The 22,103-nt window shown below is 41.2% G+C and overlaps 1 protein-coding gene and 1 long non-coding RNA gene across 3 annotated transcripts in view; one reads left to right on the top strand and one right to left on the bottom strand.

Annotated features, from left to right (window-relative positions):
* Positions 1 to 22,103, top strand: part of BNC2 (basonuclin zinc finger protein 2) — an 843,848-nt gene that overhangs the window by 30,834 nt on the left and 790,911 nt on the right. The gene's annotated exons all lie outside the window — the stretch shown is intronic.
* The window catches only part of LOC134921327 (uncharacterized), an 86,163-nt gene that overhangs the window by 11,790 nt on the left and 52,270 nt on the right, over positions 1 to 22,103 (bottom strand). The window contains exon 2 of the long non-coding RNA XR_010177478.1: positions 6,673 to 6,880. This is a non-coding gene — a long non-coding RNA (uncharacterized LOC134921327). The remainder of the gene's footprint in view (positions 1 to 6,672; positions 6,881 to 22,103) is intronic.

Raw genomic sequence — 22,103 nt, forward strand, 5'->3', positions numbered from 1 at the left:
TCCCCTCAAATTACAGCATCTCATACACTAATTTTCTAGCCATTATTCTTTAAAAAATAAACTGCCATGCATAATTTCTAGACAACAGTAACTAAGAAGATAATTAGCTCAAATTAACAATGAATCCCAAAGCTGATTACATACGTGACCTTTCCCCAGGTCTGAGAATCCCTACTATAAAGCAACAAACAAAATCACTGAGATAAAAGAAATAATTTACAGCCAGTATTTGATACAAATATTTACCCAAAAATGTATAACCTATAATTGATCATAACATGATTTACAAATTATTGTTATTACATTTTAAGTTGCAATCTGGCAGAAAAATAATCATATATTCAAGTATTCCCCAAACAGTTTGTGATACAGAAAGTTCACCAGACATGCGTTTATTCAGTTTGAAAATATAGTAAAGGTTATCTTTTACAGTACAAACCGCTTCCTTAACATCAAGCCAAGCCAAGGCTGCTGTTAGTATATTGTTGCAATAATATTTTATACAAAAATAGTTATGATATCTTATTATGGTGGTCATTCCGAGTTGTTTGCTCATGCCGATTTTCGCTATGCTGCGATTTGTTGCTAAATGCGCATGTGCATGGTACGCAGAGCACATGCGCTAAGTTATTTAACACAAAACTTAGTAGATTTGCTGGTGTTCGTGCAACGCTTTTCAGTCGCACTGCTGATCGGTGAATGATTGACAGGAAAGGGGCGTTTCTGGGTGGTAACTGAGTGTTTTCCGGGAGTGTGCTAAAAAACGCAGGCGTGTCAGGGAAAAACGTGGGAGTGTCTGGAGAAACGGGGGAGTGGCTGGACGAACGCAGGGTGTGTTTGTGACGTCAAACCAGGAACTAAACGGACTGAGGTGATCGCAATCTAGGAGTAGGTCTGGAGCTACTCAGAAACTGCAAAGAATTATTTAGTAGCAGTTCTGCTAATCTTTCGTTCGCTATTCTGCTAAGCTAAGATACACTCCTAGAGGGTGGCGGCCTAGCGTATGCAATGCTGCTAAAAGCAGCTAGCGAGCGAACAACTCGGAATGAGGGCCTATGTGTTTTGTTTACAAATTAAGAGCACCAAAACTGCTATAAATTCATAAATTCACCAAACTCTAAATTCTCTAAAAAATATATATATATTTATTTTAACTATAGGTAAGTTGCTCAGCAAAATCTTTGCTTTTCCAATTGATATGAATATTGAAATTTCAATGGATGCAGTACCCACAAATAAATGGTAAATGAACAGGCAAATCACAAAAATTGTCTGCCTTTGATTGGCTGAGCACATATTGACTTCCACCCCCTATGAAAACAAAGGGGCCAGTAGCACAAGGATGCAATACTATTATGGCACTTTACATCATGCCCTGACCAACAGGGCATGCTGGTGTTTTTAGTTCCACATGTCCCAGTCAGTGCTAGCATGTATTAGATTGAATAAATATATTTGCAAATTATCCTATTATCATTTAGAAGATTTTCATTTGCACATTGTTTTCTCTTTTTATATCTAATTGTCATATATATATATATATATATATATATATATTAGTGATGAGCGGGTTCGGATCCTCGGGATCCGACCCGCCCGAACTTCACCTTTTTTTTACACGGGTCCGAGCGACTCGGATCCTCCCGCCTTGCTCGGTTAACCCGAGCGCACCCGAACGTCATCATCCCGCTGTCGGATTCTCGCGAGATTCGGATTCTATATAAGGAGCCGCGCGTCGCCGCCATTTTCACACGTGCATTGAGATTGATAGGGAGAGGACGTGGCTGGCGTCCTCTCCGTTATATTAGAAAAGAACAGAGTAAACTGAGTGACTTAGTTATGTGGGGAGGATTGGGGACGGGGAGCAGCTGTTAGGGAGTACAGTGCAGGGTTTACCACCAGTGAGTTAGTTTAATCCTTTGTTTCTCTGCCTTAAAAAAAAACGCTCCACCATATCTGTGCTCACTCAGTGTGCTGCACTGCTGCATGATATATCTGTGCTGAGTGCACTGCTCACACTGCCTAATTGTGGGGACTGGGGAGCAGTTATAGCAGGAGTACAGTGCACAGTTTTGCTGACAGTGACCACCAGTCCAGTATACGTTTGTCTGCCTGAAAAACACTCCTGTGGTGGCTTTTTTTTTACTTCATACTTTTTTAGCAGTCTGCTGACAGTGTCCACCAGGTCCGTTATATACAGTATATTATATATATAAGCAGTACGGTAGGCCACGGCTGTACCTACCTCTGTGTCGTCAGTGCACTCGTCGTCCATAAGTAATATAATACTATACTTACTATCCATCCATCTACATTGTATTGTGTATACCTACCTGTGGTGTTTTTTTTCTTCTTCATACTAGTTTAGCAGTCTGCTGACAGTGTCCACCAGGTCCGTTATATACAGTATATTATATATATAAGCAGTACGGTAGGCCACGGCTGTACCTACCTCTGTGTCGTCACTGCACTCGTCGTCCATAAGTAATATAATACTATACTTACTATCCATCCATCTACATTGTATTGTATACCTACCTGTGGTGTTTTTTTTTTCCTTCATACTAGTTTAGCAGTCTGCTGACAGTGTCCACCAGGTCCGTTATATACAGTATATTATATATATAAGCAGTACGGTAGGCCACGGCTGTACCTACCTCTGTGTCGTCAGTGCACTCGTCATCCATAAGTAATATAATACTATATTTACTATCCATCCATCTACATTGTATTGTATACCTACCTGTGGTGGGTTTTTTTTTTCTTCATACTAGTTTAGCAGTCTGCTGACAGTGTCCACCAGGTCCGTTATATACAGTATATTATATATATAAGCAGTACGGTAGGCCACGGCTGTACCTACCTCTGTGTCGTCACTGCACTCGTCGTCCATAAGTAATATAATACTATACTTACTATCCATCCATCTACATTGTATTGTATACCTACCTGTGGTGGTTTTTTTTCCGTTCATACTAGTTTAGCAGTCTGCTGACAGTGTCCACCAGGTCCGTTATATACAGTATATTATATATATAAGCAGTACGGTAGGCCACGGCTGTACCTACCTCTGTGTCGTCAGTGCACTCGTCCTCCATAAGTAATATAATACTATATTTACTATCCATCCATCTACATTGTATTGTATACCTACCTGTGGTGGTTTTTTTTTTCTTCATACTAGTTTAGCAGTCTGCTGACAGTGTCCACCAGGTCCGTTATATACAGTATATTATATATATAAGCAGTACGGTAGGCCACGGCTGTACCTACCTCTGTGTCGTCAGTGCACTCGTCCTCCATAAGTAATATAATACTATACTTACTATCCATCCATCCATCTACATTGTATTGTATACCTACCTGTGGTGGTTTTTTTTTTCTTCATACTAGTTTAGCAGTCTGCTGACAGTGTCCACCAGGTCCGTTATATACAGTATATTATATATATAAGCAGTACGGTAGGCCACGGCTGTACCTACCTCTGTGTCGTCAGTGCACTCGTCGTCCATAAGTAATATAATACTATACTTACTATCCATCCATCTACATTGTATTGTATACCTACCTGTGGTGGTTTTTTTTTTCTTCATACTAGTTTAGCAGTCTGCTGACAGTGTCCACCAGGTCCATTATATACAGTATATTATATATATAAGCAGTACGGTAGGCCACGGCTGTACCTACCTCTGTGTCGTCAGTGCACTCGTCCTCCATAAGTAATATAATACTATACTTACTATCCATCCATCTACATTGTATACCTGTGGTGGCTTTTAGTTGTGTGCATTAAAATATGGAGAACAAAAATGTGGAGGTTAAAAAAATAGGGAAAGATCAAGATCCACTTCCACCTCGTGCTGAAGCTGCTGCCACTAGTCATGGCCGAGACGATGAAATGCCATCAACGTCGTCTGCCAAGGCCGATGCCCAATGTCATAGTATAGAGCATGTAAAATCCAAAACACAAAAGATCAGTAAAAAAAATTACCCAAAAATCAAAATTAAAAGCATCTGAGGAGAAGCGTAAACTTGCCAATATGCCATTTACGACACGGAGTGGCAAGGAACGGCTGAGGCCCTGGCCTATGTTCATGGCTAGTGGTTCAGCTTCACATGAGGATGGAAGCACTCATCCTCTCGCTAGAAAAAAAGAAAAGACTTGCGGCAAAAGCACAGCAAAGAACTGTGCGTTCTTCGAAATCACAAATCCCAAAGGAGAGTCCAATTGTGTCGGTTGCGATGCCTGACCTTCCCAACACTGGACGGAAAGAGCTTGCGCCTCTTTTTTTCTTTGCGTCATGTGCTGTTTGGGGAGTATTTTTTGGAAGGGCCATCCTGCGTGACACTGCAGTGCCACTCCTAGATGGGCCAGGTGTTTGTGTCGGCCACTAGGGTCGCTTAGCTTAGTCACACAACGACTTTGGTGCAGCTCTTTTTTTCTTTGCATCATGTGCTGTTTGGGGACTATTTTTTTAAGTGCCATCCTGCCTGACACTGCAGTGCCACTCCTAGATGGGCCAGGTGTTTGTGTCGGCCACTAGGGTCACTTAGCTTAGTCGTCACACAGCTACCTCATTGCGCCTCTTTTTTTCTTTGCGTCATGTGCAGTTTGGGGAGTATTTTTTGGAAGGGCCATCCTGCCTGACACTGCAGTGCCACTCCTAGATGGGCCAGGTGTTTGTGTCGGCCACTAGGGTCGCTTAGCTTAGTCGTCACACAGCTACCTCATTGCGCCTCTTTTTTTCTTTGCGTCATGTGCTGTTTGGGGAGTATTTTTTGGAAGGGCCATCCTGCGTGACACTGCAGTGCCACTCCTAGATGGGCCAGGTGTTTGTGTCGGCCACTTGGGTCGCTTAGCTTAGTCACACAACGACTTTGGTGCAGCTCTTTTTTTCTTTGCATCATGTGCTGTTTGGGGACTATTTTTTTAAGTGCCATCCTGCCTGACACTGCAGTGCCACTCCTAGATGGGCCAGGTGTTTGTGTCGGCCACTAGGGTCACTTAGCTTAGTCGTCACACAGCTACCTCATTGCACCTCTTTTTTTCTTTGCGTCATGTGCTGTTTGGGGAGTATTTTTTGGAAGGGCCATCCTGCCTGACACTGCAGTGCCACTCCTAGATGGGCCAGGTGTTTGTGTCGGCCACTAGGGTCGCTTAGCTTAGTCGTCACACAGCTACCTCATTGCGCCTCTTTTTTTCTTTGCGTCATGTGCTGTTTGGGGAGTATTTTTTGGAAGGGCCATCCTGCGTGACACTGCAGTGCCACTCCTAGATGGGCCAGGTGTTTGTGTCGGCCACTTGGGTCGCTTAGCTTAGTCACACAACGACTTTGGTGCAGCTCTTTTTTTCTTTGCATCATGTGCTGTTTGGGGACTATTTTTTTAAGTGCCATCCTGTCTGACACTGCAGTGCCACTCCTAGATGGGCCAGGTGTTTGTGTCGGCAACTTGTGTCGCTTAGCTTAGTCACACAGCGACCTTGGTGCGCCTCTTTTTTTCTTTGCATCATGTGCTGTTTGGGGACTATTTTTTTGAAGTGCCATCCTGCCTGACACTGCAGTGCCACTCCTAGATGGGCCAGGTGTTTGTGTCGGCCACTTGTGTCGCTTAGCTTAGCCATCCAGCGACCTCGGTGCAGATTTTAGGACTAAAAATAATATTGTGAGGTGTGAGGTGTTCAGAATAGACTGAAAATGAGTGGAAATTATGGTTATTGAGGTTAATAATACTATGGGATCAAAATGACCCCCAAATTCTACGATTTAAGCTGTTTTTTAGGGTTTTTTGAAAAAAACACCCGAATCCAAAACACACCCGAATCCGACAAAAAAAATTCGGTGAGGTTTTGCCAAAACGCGTTCGAACCCAAAACACGGCCACGGAACCGAACCCAAAACCAAAACACAAAACCCGAAAAATTTCAGGTGCACATCACTAATATATATACATACATACATACAGTATATTGAATTCAGGTGTTTCAATCAGACCTGATGCCAAATGTGTATAAAATCAAGCACCTAGCCATGCAGTCTCTATTTGCAAATATTTGTGATATTTGTGATACAAAATGGGTCGTTCTGAAGAGCTCAGTGGCTTCAAGTGTGGTACTGTGATAGAATGCCACCTTTGCAATAAGAAAGTTTGATAAATGTCATCCCTGCTGGATATTCCACAGTCAACTGTAAGTGATATTATTAGAAAGTGGAAGCGTTTATGAACCACAGCAACTCAGCCATGGTGGCATAAATTCTCTCATGGAACTACAAGTCCCAGTAAGCTGTGGTAGCCATTGACCACATGGGCATTCTGGTGTGTGGAACTACTGTATTTGGATGTTCTTGATGCGCATGGTTGCTGGAACATGCTGAAGCTTTTATAACTACAAGCCAGGGCCTACTGAAACTTTTAATTCACAAAACATAGGAAAGCATTTCCAATTTAAATCAATAGAATACAGTAGGTGGTGATGTTTCTTCAGTTTCAAGTGCTAACAATCACGATTTAAAAATAAATCACCAGTGAGTACATTTAAGAGTTTGGCCAATTAATTCATTATTTTGTAATGTCAAATTCGAGCAAGTTTATAAACTGATAACTGCGTTATTTCCACCTTTGCAAACACCTATCTTACTGTATATTTGCTAGATACAACATTTAGTACCTTACCTTCAGGCTGTCCATCTTTGGAGGGCTTGATTTATACAATCCACTATCTATTCTGTCCCAGCACCATGTGTCAGCTGGTCGGCATCAGTGGTTAGAACTAAGCAGCACTAAAACGTATTTGCGCTACTCATCCGGGTTTCAGACATGCTGGAAATGCCTGTGTCTTGACAGAGGAGTGCGTTCACGCAACCCACCAATGATGGAAAGTCTGCAGGAAAAGTGTTCATACACTGAGAATATATCTAGGAAATTGATATGGCATAATCTAGTTGGAATATGTGATAAATAGGGTCTATTTTGCATATTTAATCACAAAAAAAGTCACAAAGATGGGCTTTTCCAGTAATAGCGCTCATTCTTTCCGTTGATCAATATATCTATGCCGTACTATACAGTATGTTTCAGAAACCCATGCTGTTACAGTATGTACCTCAATCTGCGACAAGAAGCTTTTTAATGTGCATTGCATATCAAAAGTACTGCTGTTCTGTAAGTTTAGATACGGGTGAAACAAATAAGAGCCTTAACCTCAGCTGAGCCATTAGGAAGCAAAGCTGTGGACATAAAATCAAAAGCATTTTCTTCCTTAAAAATCATCACACCAAATATATGTTGCATTCATCATTTATACAGCTGTCCCAAAACCATTATTGGCTAGCTTGTCATTTCGCCATTGTGTTTTTTTTATCTACATTGCGCTGCTAACATTACCACCCAAATGTTTCCTTTATTATGATCATAAAGCATCAGTGCCTCTTAACAAGTTGTAGAGGACTTGCAATAAAATGAAAGCACTCACCAGTATAGCTCCTTGTTTGAATTCTTAACCATTTATGTGGTGAAATAAGGTATGTTTATTTGCTTTTAAAAATTTTTTGTAGTGGACGGTTTCTATGGCAGGGCAGAATATCATTTTAGTAAATAAAAATAATACACAGTTACTATACTGTAGAATGATCTGTAAACACAGCTTTGAAGTCAGTTGACTATGAAGCCCATTGTTTTTAGATGTACGTTAATGTTGATTGCCTGATTAAATATATTTACAGCGACGTGTGACTATTTAATTCATTCCTTTAAAAAAAGTATCAGTGAAGATTAAGATGCTGTTCACTGAAGAGACAGACAACTGCATGACTAAATAACTAATTTCTGCGACCAGCTAACAACTCAATTTTATAGGCTGAGTGCCGTTATACAGATTATAGAAATCTGAGGTGACTTTTAATATCCATAATACTTTATAAATAAGGGGATACATTATTCATAACAATACAAGTTTTTTCTAAGGAACATTGGTAATATATATATATATATATATATACTTTATAGGAATTATATACTGAAATCACTTGAGTATTATCTTATATAATAAAAGGTTAATGCTGCTCCTCATCTCTATGGTGGCAATTCAATATTTTAACACACCGGCAGCCACTAGATGGCGCTCTATGTAGCAATTGAAGTGTTGCTCTGTTTAGCAGCGCACAGCGGCCGGAACTGACATTACCGTCATGTTGTTCCAACATTTTGACGAGCTGCTAACTAGTAAATATATAACTACATAGTAAATATTTTGGATAGATGTGTCTGACTTTGCAATTCATTCACATTCATTCAGAACCCAAAATTAAATTTGCTATTTGATTTGCATAAAATACTGCATATTTAACAATTAACCTTGATTAATTCAAGCCAATCACTTTCAAGCAAACAAGAAGGAACCAAATACAATGCAAATAAAACACCTTCACTTGCACATAACCTTACTAAACAGATTGTCTTTCTGGTCATCCAGACTTACAAACAACATTTTTTTACATAGAAGTAAATACTGTGGTAGGTGAGTAACATGGTATTAGAATACACTATACTTGTAGCATGAGAATACTGTCTCTTCTTTGAAAAATAAAAAATAATGTATTATTGAACTAATAAAATATTGAATCTATTTAAATTATTAGAATTTATACAATTAATAAATTATTGTAATATACTTTATCCTTATTGTGACAGAAAAGCATTCATTTTATAAATACCTCTTCTTGAACTGAAAACCATGATAGGGGAGATTTTTTTTATATATATTTTATACTAACTTCAACTAAAATTACCCTTAAAAAAATTTCTTTTTCCCTTTAAATAAATTCTGCAAATTTATCTGAGAAAGCAGTATCTCAAATCTGAAAAGCAAAATCCTCCTAGCCATAATTCAGAGTAATGTGACTATAGACAAAGGGCCTAATTCAGACCTGATCGTAGATGTGCTAAATTTAGCACATCTACGATCAGTCACACAGACATGTCCGCCCCACATGTCAGGCCCGACCCCCCTCACAAGTTCAAAAGCATTGCACAGTGGCGATGCTTTTATGCTTGAAGAGTAGCTCCCTACCTGCGCAGCTCCTGCACTCCACTGGCAGGGAGCTACTCGTCGCTGTGAGGGTCGCAGAGGCTGCATGTGATGTCACGCAGTCACCACGGCCCGCCCTTCACACGGTCCGGGCACATCTGCGTTGCCTAGACTGCACCCCTAAAATGGTGGGCAAACACCGTCGGCCCGCCCCCTTCCCGCCCAGCGAATGCCTCTGCCTGTCAATCAGGCAGAGGCAATCGCAGGGCTGAGACGGCTGTCAGCTGTCTGGAATGCACCGGTGCACTGTGGCACCGGCGCATGCGCAGTTCAGACCTGACCGGCTGCTGTGCGAAAACGCACAGCACTGATCAGGTCTGAATTAGGCCCAAAGGCAGGTAGCTGTGAGGTGGAGCTGCACTAAAGCTCCCAATTGGAAAAATTGTTTTCATTTTCAAATCAATTGGTAGATTTTGACAAATCAAAATTGTTAAATTTAACTTTTATTCTGTATGCTGAAAGCAATTCTCATAACCTGTTCTTCTGCTGTTGCCAGTGCTGTCAATATATTTCACATGCCGTATCAAGCTATAGAATTTGGATACACAATTTATCTCATCTTCTTTGAAAAATATTCTGTACTGTAAAACAACATGCAAGATGCATTGCAAACCCGTAAATATTCAATCAGATAAAAGCTGTCTGGTTGGGTAGATGTATATTATAAGGTTTGATTTGATCCAAATTTCTCCAAGTCACTCATTGTTCTGCTAGTTGGGGTTGGTAGGAGGACATTTAAAATATAATCATGTTGAACGCTACACTATGAAGAATGTGGTCAGACAAAGCATATGGAAAATATGGGAAGAAGAAATCAACAAAAGAACTCTGGATCAGGTGAATATGCTGCCAGTTGGTTTACACTGCACAAGCTGAAATTTGCAAGTTTTCTGTACTATGGAATATATTGCATGCAACAATTGGAAATAGTTTTTAACTGTTGACATCTGTGGTGTATTTTTGTGAACATTTAATTTAACTATAGATATCCAGAAAATTCTAAATTGTATAATGTCACTTCCCATTAGAAAATACAGGATTCATAAACTAAGTATCCATACTAAACAAGGCGATGGTCTGATAACTGCCATGCCTCCAAACACTGCATGAAAGGGTGCAATCTGCACACCACAGCATGGAATCAGCTGGGCAGTGATCATCAAACATGTTTTTCAGCCATTTTCATGCTGTTATTGTTCTTGTCCATATGCTGAACGGTAATCATTCAAAACATACATTTTGTCAGCAGACCTGAACAAGTATCGTTCAGTGTATGTCCAGCATAAGAAAGGTTAGACACCCCTCCACCAGAAAAAAAAAATACCCAGGAGAATGCGGCAGCGATAATGGTCTCTCAAAATGATCGGTAATAATAAGTGATATAATTTAGAGATTTGCACAGAGTCTCATATTTTGGATTTGGTTCTAATTTCATAGTTGTGTGTTGGTTTTGGAAAACCACCCTCAAGTGTTTTGGTTTTCGCATTTAAAATCTGAACCTTGGATTTTGGATTTCTTGAAAATGAATACAAATAGCTAAAATCATGCAATTTTTGCAATCCAAAACCCGAAATTCGGATTAAAAATCTGAATTCTAAACCATAGGAAGACCCGAAACGGGAATTGGTTTGGTTTGGAACCCCTTTCGAATTCCCAAACCTGGACTTGGTTTGATTCATATTCGCAAAATTTGGGTGGGTTCAGATTTGTAAAGACCTGAAACACACATCTCTAATATTATATAGTGTGCAGTCCTGTCACATTAATTAGCCAACTGGTACAGGTTAGATATGGGAGCCCATCACTTTTTAGTCAGTATGCTATCCCTATCCCCAGCCCTTCCTACCAGCAGTTTATCCCTAACCCCTCCCCTACGGCAGTCTACCCCCCCCCCCCACCGCAGTCTAACCTAACCCTTCCCCACCATACTTACAAGTGCCGGTGTTCTGACTGCTGGCATCCTATCCCTCGGATGCCAACTGCATCCCAACTGGTACAATCCATTAATTTGCTACATAATGTCATTACCATAAGTTTTATTTAATGATCAGTACACATAACATTATACAGATACAAATTCTCCTTAGGAGCATGGAGTCAACGAAAAACTGAGATGTAATAAAGGGAAAATTTAGAAATATACATGCATCATTTTACTGTGACAGAAGTAGTTACCAGCTGTATACACTCATTAGTATGTGTAGCACACTTACAAATACTCTGCATCAGAAGATACATGAGTCAGAGGTTTTTTTTAATAAGTAGAAAATTCTACATATTAACAATCATACCATGTTATCAAAGCTTATTTTACATGACTACACTATTTCACATATTCATCCCTAATGAATACTAGATATTATTAGAGAAGACATGTGACAATGCTAAATTCCTTTGTCGTATAAACAACCCTTTATGAAGCTAAGAACACTGTACGCTGTTTACTTAAGAAGTACCGTAATGGTACGCTGTTGGCGTAACGATCGCTCGGCCGTAGGCGAGACGCTCAAGCGTCACGTTCGCTCGCGGCCCAGCGATCACAGGACACGTTATTGGTTATGTCTAGGGTAATGATTCGCTATGGCGTAGCTTACGCTCGAGACCACGAGGAGGTCACCAGCGATGCAGACGCTCACAACACTATACCTTTTATGTTAAAACCTTATACCAATGAAATACACTGAATACCTTAATGTGAGTACAGGGTGTAAGTGCAACCTTGTGTAACCTGACTAACTACAAAGCTGCTTGAGCGTCACCGACGCTCAAGTGAACACTTAACACTATAGAAAATACACAGATACTGGTTTAGGTTCCAAAGCCTATTAACTGTATTATATCTAATATACTTGTAAAAGGGGATAACAGTACAAATGATACACTACAATATAACAAGGACTTCCTAACCACAGAACTAAACAATAAATACAAAAAGACAATACTACACTGACCTAAATGCAATACAGTACAATACTATAATACTATGAGAGATATAAGAGAAAAGAGGAGAGAGAGAGATAGAGAGAGAGAGAGAAATTGGCTCACAGAAAGACAATGATTACGGAGAGAAACTTACGCACAAAGGGTATGATCGCCTGCGCCTCGATATCCAGCTCCCGGCTATCAGCAGATAACCGTTGATGAGAGTGAGTGAAATTGGATATGGTCGGCCTGCCTATTTATGCCCCACACACAATGCAATCTCATAGTCCCTACAATCCCATTGTTCATTGGCCGAAGGAATTCGGCCCTGCATCATAACAAAAGGTCATAAGTTGATTCATATCAGTGGCCCTGGTTATGCAAAACAATGGGTGATGACTAACACATTCCTGTCTTCTGGAGAGCGATTGTTTGGCGAATACAAAACAGAATCCTGTCTGGGTTCTGTTCTATATTCATGATGTCCACTTTCAGTTGAGACAATGACATCTCAGCCCTCATTCTCCTGTATACAAATCCAGCCCCATTTGTAAACACAGGTGTTGGCCCTCCTTATTGAGTCTCAAAAACTCAGTGTAATTAAAGGCTATTGTACTCCGTCTGCGGGAAAGATACTGATTTGGAGTACAATTGATCTTCAATTACTATTCCTGTGTTTACCTTATGCATGTGTAGATATGAGGCTCTCTTAACATGCAAACTATTGTTTGGGGGATCTCTGAGGTCAAAGAGACATTTGAGACCCACTGATGCCTGTCTCCAACTGTTCAGATGCATGACTAAGTAAGAACAAATAATAATAAATAAATGGACATAACTTCTTATGTCCATAACTATTCGCACGAGCGATTAATACGCTCCAAACCAACACCGGAATATTGCTAATTAAATACTCTTCCGATGGGTACCAAACACTGCTGTATGATTCCTGTTAGACCCTTCGTACGATGCAAAGAGGGATTCCTCAGCTCAGGGACATTCTATTTTAACCAAACTTTCAGAATCTATCAAAGGGACCATGATCTATAAACTACATTAATTGTGAACAGTTGTAACGAATGGGTCGCACGCTACGACTACGTAAACTCTACCGTAAATACGCATACCGCGCCTGCGAGTGCACGCTATTGCGGGTATGCGCCTCCACGGGAGAGCGCACGCATGCGCAGCACGGACCAGTGTGCGGTGCAGATATGGCAACGTGCATAGAGACATTTTTCTGACTTCGACAGTCCACTCTTTGGCAGTCAATAATAACTGCCACAAAACGTTTAAGGAGAAAAATGTAAGTCAGGGGTTAATTGATTTCCATGGTGGGGTAAGGAAGAAGAGAGGAGTAGGTGTGAAAAGGGTATGACCTAGTGAGAGAGTAGAAGCATGTGTGTATGAGTCCATGTTTGGAGGGTCATGTATCATCGTGCCGTACGTGTGGTAAATCAAGCTTCGAGGTATTGCGAAGTATACATTTGAATTCCTTCTTATCCCGTATCAAGGGTCTGTGGATGGGCTGTCAAACTCTACCGAGCTCATTTTGGCTTTTAGTTGTAACAAAATGGGGATGCACATTTTAGTTGATGATACATGAATGGGGGAGGTATGTGGTTGCTGATATCTGTGCCTGTATTCCCTATCGTCTATGTGTGTTATTACCTGAGGGTTGTAGAGATGAAGATAAAGAACACTTATGGAGAATGCAATGATATTCTATGTCAGGGAAATGTACATCTGTCGTTGAGGTTGTGTTCGGTATCTGTTGAGAGTCGTCTTCTTTGCGCTGTATTGCTCCTTAGGCATGAGCAAATAGCTTTGTCTGAGCCATCAGATTTACAAAAAAATGTTGGGCTAGCGTGAGTTTAAAAGTACTAGGGAAACTGGGGATCCATGGCAAAGTTCATCAAGTGTCCATATCATAGGTTGTCAAAACTTCATCTTTGGTGCTTGTCTGTTGTCTTGTCTGTATACCGTCTCGTCAACTTCCTCGTCCAAGGGGTCTTTGTATCTTGGAGAAAAGCAGAAAAACAGGTGAAAGAAACGGACCGTATAATCGCATTTTCATCACATTCTGGTTTCTATCATTGGGTCATAAATCAAATCCAGGTTAATTACAGTTTCCTCGCTCCTCAAGCTCATCACTTTTGTACTTTGTTTGCACCTCATTAAAGCCTGCCCGCATCTAAATATCAATCCAATCGATATAACGACACCCAAGATACATAGTAGAAACTTTCCAACATCCATTATGACTCCTTGAGCCCAGTCTCCTAAACCGGAGAACCAATTTCGCGGGTTCAACCATGACACCCAACTAGTCAGCTCATTACCTACAGCAGCAAGGGTGAGATTGTGTTTTCGACGAAATTCCCACTTCAATTGGAGAATATCATCCATCTTTTGGTCTATGACCTCTACCGGATCCTCGGTGCTATTTGTGATGTACGTGCAACACTTTATGCCGTACTGTGTTGCCAATGTAACACAATATCCGCCTGTTACTGCTGTAAGATAATTAAGAACCATCCTATGCTGAACTAGTTCTGTTTTATAAGCTTGAAGTTCTCTTCCAGTGTATCTAAACGTGTCATCATACATTTCAGTGATATTATCTAACAAATTGGCGAGTGCGGAAATGTATCTATAATTCATCACTCCCCGAGCGGTACGAGTGAAATCTAACGCTACCAGAACCTGAATCCCGGTGGATTCATGGATAAGATCAGAGGCCGGATGCTCTAACCTTTCTGACAGTTGTCTTTTAACTCGGTGCTCGTAATGAGTGTGAGTATAAGGAGCTTGGGCACCACGGTGTATGTCCTTCATTTTGTCATGTGTAACAGTCATCACTTCAGGCAATACTTTTCCAATATAACACAATCCTTCAGAGTTTGGGGCAAGCCACTTGTACGCCTTTCTCCCACATATGAAATATGCGTCATCGGGGAGAACATAGGGGACGGAGAAGGACATGACCATGTTACAAACCTTCCAGGTGAAATCTCCTGACCCTAATTCTTCCATCTGCTTAATGCACGTATCAGTTTGTATGATATGTGCACAGTATCCTGGTGATACCTCTCCAACTCTAGTAATCCTATTTCCTAAGGTATATCGATACCGGAAAGATTTTCCTCTACTGGCTATGTGGCGTACCAGCTCTGTATCTGTAGGCATTCTATCTGCTCTGTGTGAAAAGGTCATGGTAAGGTTGCTCCATGACACTTCCCAATTTCCCGGCTTACGGGGATTGGAGATATTAAAACATATGAGGGACCTATCCACATGGTATTGGTGGAGCTTCAAACTAGGAGGGCTGGAGATGTTAAACCTCCGGTCCACCGGTCTCCCACCACTTAGCTCAAGTACCTCCCCTAACGTTAAAGGAAATGGTACTAGCCCTGATTTGCTATGCCCTTAAGGTACTTGAGAACATACCCAAAAATCTGTCTCATTTAACACGCTACCCACTAAGGAGTGATAGTCACTCAATGGATGCCGGTCCCTATGGTTATTAAAACTGGATTGGCATTATTGTTACCGAGCCTACTGATACAGTTTTCTTTTTTGAGCTAACAATCCTTCAAAGAAAATGTTTACAGATAACATGGTTGTTAGATCGTGCCCGGTACTCGCCTTTGCTTGGTGATTGGGTTGCTATTGGAAATTTACACCTCCGTCTCAGTCATTAGAGCCTTTCTGGATCCTTTCTCGACCTCACTGGTACTCTCACCGAAACAGACTGCTCTGGTCAACATCATGGTTAACGGGAAAATCCATATCGCAGTCTCTTGGGGCAAGTCCATCTTACAGGAGGAGAAAAGACGAAATTTGTAAAGGGGGTATAAGAAAACAGTTTGAGGGGGGGGGGGAGAACTCGTTACAATAATAAGTTCTCTCGTCTTGTTGTTCTTCTTGTTCTGCTGTCCTCTCAAAGGTGCTGTCTCTCAGTCTTCAAAAACGATCATTCTGGTGATGCAATATTCCTTCCTAACCGACGATCTTTCTGTAAGGAGCAAAAATCTGGCATTACCATTGGTCCAACTGAGGGGTGACATACCATCTTTAAACCATGGAAACATGAGTGAGAAGAGAGAGAAAATAAAAAAAACAAAAGAGATAGAGAACAATTCATGTGCATATATACATTACATAACTCGACAATAACCATCAATAAGAAAAGAGAAACAAAGCATTTTTAAACATTGTAAGAAAACATTGTTAGCATTAGAAAAACATTGTCAGACTTATTAGGCTGTCATATCTATGTGTCTAATGGTCTCCCTGAGCAGTCCCTTCCCACCAGCACCTGCATTACTCCACTGTCTGTATCTGGCCAGAAATACATTGTGGCGGAGGTCATGCTGGGGTTTGGTAGACTTCTGCAAGGACCAAGTGGATATGCAATGTGTGAATTCTTACCACTACTAGTCAGAGATGGGGATAGAGAGAGGGAGAGAAAAACATTTTTCACAAATACATTTACAACTTTTCACCTGGTCATTCCTGTGTCTTTAGTGAATGACCTCCCACTTCATTAACCGTTACTTCAGGCTTGCCTCCATTCCTAATAATCACCTTTCCTGCCTATGTGATCCTTGATTATAATGGTGTGTATTGTAATTTTGCTCATTTCTTGGTCTAGGGGGTCTAACTTTATGTGGGTTATTACAGTTGCTAGCACAATGCCCTTCTCTCCTACACTGATAACAAATCCTGGGCTTCCTCCACGTGTCCATGACCTGAGGTTTTGGTTGATTTGATGCCTCCTCAAACGCTCGGATGCTCATCATCATCAATCGTTTCCCCTGTACTTCCCTGATTCCTTGGATTTTATGATTATGGTGTTGTCTTTCTCTTGATCTACAATCTCTTGCAATGTGTCCCTTTTTATGACAATTGTAACAGATTTCCATATCTGGATTTCTCGCAGGGGTGTGTGGCTTTTGTTGGGGTGGTCTTGTGGTTTGGGCCTGTATATTTGCTGCCATTAACTTATCTCTTAGTGACTCTCTGTACCTGGTGATATTCTGGTCATGATTAATGACGGCCTCTCTTAGTGCGGCCACCGAGATCTCTCTCCAGTTTGGGTTGGTGGTCTGTACCCTTGTTTTTAATTCATCCTTTAAACCATTCATTAATACCTTAACCGCTATTCCTTTATGTTGTGCATTTGTCTTGATGTCTGCGATCCCAGTGTTTCTAGCCATTATTTGCAGTGCTCGATTGAAATAATTAGAAACATTTTCCTTTTCGTTTTGCCTTATGGAGAAAATTTCATTCCACTTGACAGTGGTTGGGAAATATATTCCTAACTGTCGGTTAATTTGCCTAATACATTCCTGATTGTGTTCCTCCATACAGGGTACCTCCGTGTTTAATTTACAATCAGCAATGAATTTTTCAGGGTCAACACTGGAGGGCAAACATGCCCTCAGCACTGTCCGCCACTCTTTGTTGGTGGGTTCTGTGGCGTTTCCTAGTTCTTTAATAAACCTTTGACATTTGGCTAGATTTTTCCTCGGATCAGGAAATTCAGACATAATTGATCTCAATTCGGTCCGGGACAAGAGACAGCGCATTGCACTGTCCTTGACGGGAATGATTCCCTGATCGTCAGTCTTCCCATTGGGGACTGAGATCACCCTGGCCAGATCGAGCTCAGTTACATCATCTTGTGTTGGTCTTACAATATGGGGTACATCTGTTTGTGCGTGATATGAAACATTGTACGTACCTGTGGACACGACCTCACCTGACCCTCCGTTAGGGGGTTCGATTATTGCCTTTACCAATTTTGTCGCGTCCACCTGGATGGCTTTTGTGATGGTTGCTGGAAGAGGTGCTGACATCGTTCTGGGCTCACTTTCTTGTTTGTATTCCTGAGGGAGGTTTGACATGGGGTGCAGCTTGCACAGGTTAATAGTTGTACATTCAACAGTATTACAATAATCATTGTTACATTTATTACACTTATTCTTATAATCTATATTACAGTTGCTAAGAGCGTTTTTATTGTTCACCCTTGTGTCTTTCTCTCCGCAATCAACCCCTCTCCTGATGCCACTGTCTCTCCTCTCAAGATAAGAGTCAGAAAAGTCAATAGACTCTTTTTGTAATTCACTTTCCTGTTGCCATAACTGTAAATATTCATAATGTTTATTTTGTCTCTTCGTTGGTTCAATGAGACTTATCCTCCTCCTTAAATTTTGTAACACTACTGGACTGGAGCTACCTATTCTTGGGAATTTGTCCCTGTCTTGTACAGTCATTCTCTCCCATTCATCACATAAAATTTCTGTGTGACTTCCGTATTTTTCACACATGATGTACCTTGCCGACCCAATTGATCGGTTCTCTGAATCAACCCGAACCGAGGTTGATCGCCCCCTACCTGAACAACTGGCCCCCATAATCTGCAGGCGTTGCTTATTCCTCCTTGAATATCAAGGCTTTCAGCGAACCCTTACAAACAAACCAAGAAGTCCTGGGCAGGCCGGCGGTGGCGGTTTACCAAGTACCCCACTTACTTCTCGCCCACGTTGGCCTGTGCTGCAATCACTGTATCCAGAGCTGCGGTACCCAACCCAGGGCCCCTGTGAACCTTTATTTACTGGGGCGCGTTCCCCAGCAAGTATCGGTTGTTGGATAGTTCCTGAGTGACCAGCGAACTTCCCTTCCAAAAATAAAAAAATTACACAAATCACGTCAGAATGTACAAATAGCGTTTGTGACCACTTTACTCTAATGGTATTAGGTCAGATTACTAACTACTGCACACAATTACGTGTGGTCCAATCGTTCAGTACACAAGCACTACTTGTTATGTACTGAGAGATCAATGGAATCGATGTTTCCGGCCGCGATTCCTTCAGCAAGAGCTTATGGCCTATATGGGTTCTGCACCAACACCCCAGGCGTTGTGCCACTGGACTTTTATAGCGGACCTCTTTGTCTATTTTACCTGTTACCTTATGACCTCCTGGTCTGTTACCTTATGACCTCCTGGTCTGTTACCTTATGACCTCCTGGTCTGTTACCTTATGGTCCGCTATACTCTAATGCTCAAATATTATTTAACCAGGGATGCCTCCCTAGCCACCGTATATGTCACTTACACGTATGTCCCTTGACGAGTACCCGGCTTTCCTTTTGGTTCCACCTTACAGTTATATAAACTTTTGTATACAAAACACACTCACTCAACACATGTACACTTTTGTTTCTATATCTATTTCTGCGCAGAAATTTGTCTTTAGCCCAACAGTGTTACCAATTAGGAGCAGGATCTGTTAAACTAAATTTCAGATTCTCCAAAAATAGACTTGCGTTATTTTCCGCGTCGCGTTATCTACCGCTGTGCGTTACTTATCGCCTTTGCGTTACTTCACTTTATCACAACTTGAGCTACGTGGGCGTAACCGGACGCTACGTTGCGTCTGCCTTTGGATTGCGTACGCTAGTCTTTGTTAGCGACACGTGTACGCAATGCAAAGATCCACCGTAACACAATATATTTTTATCAATGTAAATGATCCCTGATCATCTACCGCAATCCACACTGACTGCCTTGTATCTCAGACAAACCGTGTGTTTGTTCTATACTTTAACTATTACCTCTACTATGAAATAACAGCAAATCTCTTTTTAGCACTTTCTATCAACTATAAAATTGGCAAACAGGAATAGTGATATACGAAAATGAAACAGAAATGCAGATATATGCGTGCGTACGCAAGACAAAAGAAAAATAAACAGTTTTAAAAAGACACAAGCGTTTTGTTCTTACTTCCGGTTACCGGGTTCCTTCAGCACTCTTTATCTAAGCGAAGCAGACGCTTATCCCGCCAGCACTATGAGACAATCTCCCACCCTTTGCTGGGGGATAATGTCTGCTGATCTACCTAGTGCAGATGTGAGAAGTATAGGACGAGTTCCCAATTGACAATGCTAAATTCCTTTGTCGTATAAACAACCCTTTATGAAGCTAAGAACACTGTACGCTGTTTACTTAAGAAGTACCGTAATGGTACGCTGTTGGCGTAACGATCGCTCGGCCGTAGGCGAGACGCTCAAGCGTCACGTTCGCTCGCGGCCCAGCGATCACAGGACACGTTATTGGTTATGTCTAGGGTAATGATTCGCTATGGCGTAGCTTACGCTCGAGACCACGAGGAGGTCACCAGCGATGCAGACGCTCACAACACTATACCTTTTATGTTAAAACCTTATACCAATGAAATACACTGAATACCTTAATGTGAGTACAGGGTGTAAGTGCAACCTTGTGTAACCTGACTAACTACAAAGCTGCTTGAGCGTCACCGACGCTCAAGTGAACACTTAACACTATAGAAAATACACAGATACTGGTTTAGGTTCCAAAGCCTATTAACTGTATTATATCTAATATACTTGTAAAAGGGGATAACAGTACAAATGATACACTACAATATAACAAGGACTTCCTAACCACAGAACTAAACAATAAATACAAAAAGACAATACTACACTGACCTAAATGCAATACAGTACAATACTATAATACTATGAGAGATATAAGAGAAAAGAGGAGAGAGAGAGATAGAGAGAGAGAGAGAAATTGGCTCACAGAAAGACAATGATTACGGAGAGAAACTTACGCACAAAGGGTATGATCGCCTGCGCCTCGATATCCAGCTCCCGGCTATCAGCAGATAACCGTTGATGAGAGTGAGTGAAATTGGATATGGTCGGCCTGCCTATTTATGCCCCACACACAATGCAATCTCATAGTCCCTACAATCCCATTGTTCATTGGCCGAAGGAATTCGGCCCTGCATCATAACAAAAGGTCATAAGTTGATTCATATCAGTGGCCCTGGTTATGCAAAACAATGGGTGATGACTAACACATTCCTGTCTTCTGGAGAGCGATTGTTTGGCGAATACAAAACAGAATCCTGTCTGGGTTCTGTTCTATATTCATGATGTCCACTTTCAGTTGAGACAATGACATCTCAGCCCTCATTCTCCTGTATACAAATCCAGCCCCATTTGTAAACACAGGTGTTGGCCCTCCTTATTGAGTCTCAAAAACTCAGTGTAATTAAAGGCTATTGTACTCCGTCTGCGGGAAAGATACTGATTTGGAGTACAATTGATCTTCAATTACTATTCCTGTGTTTACCTTATGCATGTGTAGATATGAGGCCCTCTTAACATGCAAACTATTGTTTGGGGGATCTCTGAGGTCAAAGAGACATTTGAGACCCACTGATGCCTGTCTCCAACTGTTCAGATGCATGACTAAGTAAGAACAAATAATAATAAATAAATGGACATAACTTCTTATGTCCATAACTATTCGTACGAGCGATTAATACGCTCCAAACCAACACCGGAATATTGCTAATTAAATACTCTTCCGATGGGTACCAAACACTGCTGTATGATTCCTGTTAGACCCTTCGTACGATGCAAAGAGGGATTCCTCAGCTCAGGGACATTCTATTTTAACCAAACTTTCAGAATCTATCAAAGGGACCATGATCTATAAACTACATTAATTGTGAACAGTTGTAACGAATGGGTCGCACGCTACGACTACGTAAACTCTACCGTAAATACGCATACCGCGCCTGCGAGTGCACGCTATTGCGGGTATGCGCCTCCACGGGAGAGCGCACGCATGCGCAGCACGGACCAGTGTGCGGTGCAGATATGGCAACGTGCATAGAGACATTTTTCTGACTTCGACACATGTTAAAAGGCTAATACTATATAGCCTAATTGATGGTGGTATATATACATATATATATATATATATATATGTATATATACCACCACCAGTCGCATGCATAGCTTAGTTTGATATCACTGTATGCATAAAGTTTAGTAATTATGGGGGGAATTCAATTAGCCATGGAAATCTACCGGTGACTATCCAATTGGCCCTTACACCGGCACTTTTCAGGGAATTTTTTTGGGGACCCGCTGAGGTCCCCAATAAAAATCTCGGATGAGTGAACTGTTTTTGTGGACTAAAAATTGCGGTAAAGCTCGCTTTTTACACACAAAAATTTTCTCGTGCATAATTGAATTA

Source organism: Pseudophryne corroboree, chromosome 1 (assembly GCF_028390025.1).
Source record: "Pseudophryne corroboree isolate aPseCor3 chromosome 1, aPseCor3.hap2, whole genome shotgun sequence".
NCBI classification, from domain to species: domain Eukaryota; kingdom Metazoa; phylum Chordata; class Amphibia; order Anura; family Myobatrachidae; genus Pseudophryne; species Pseudophryne corroboree.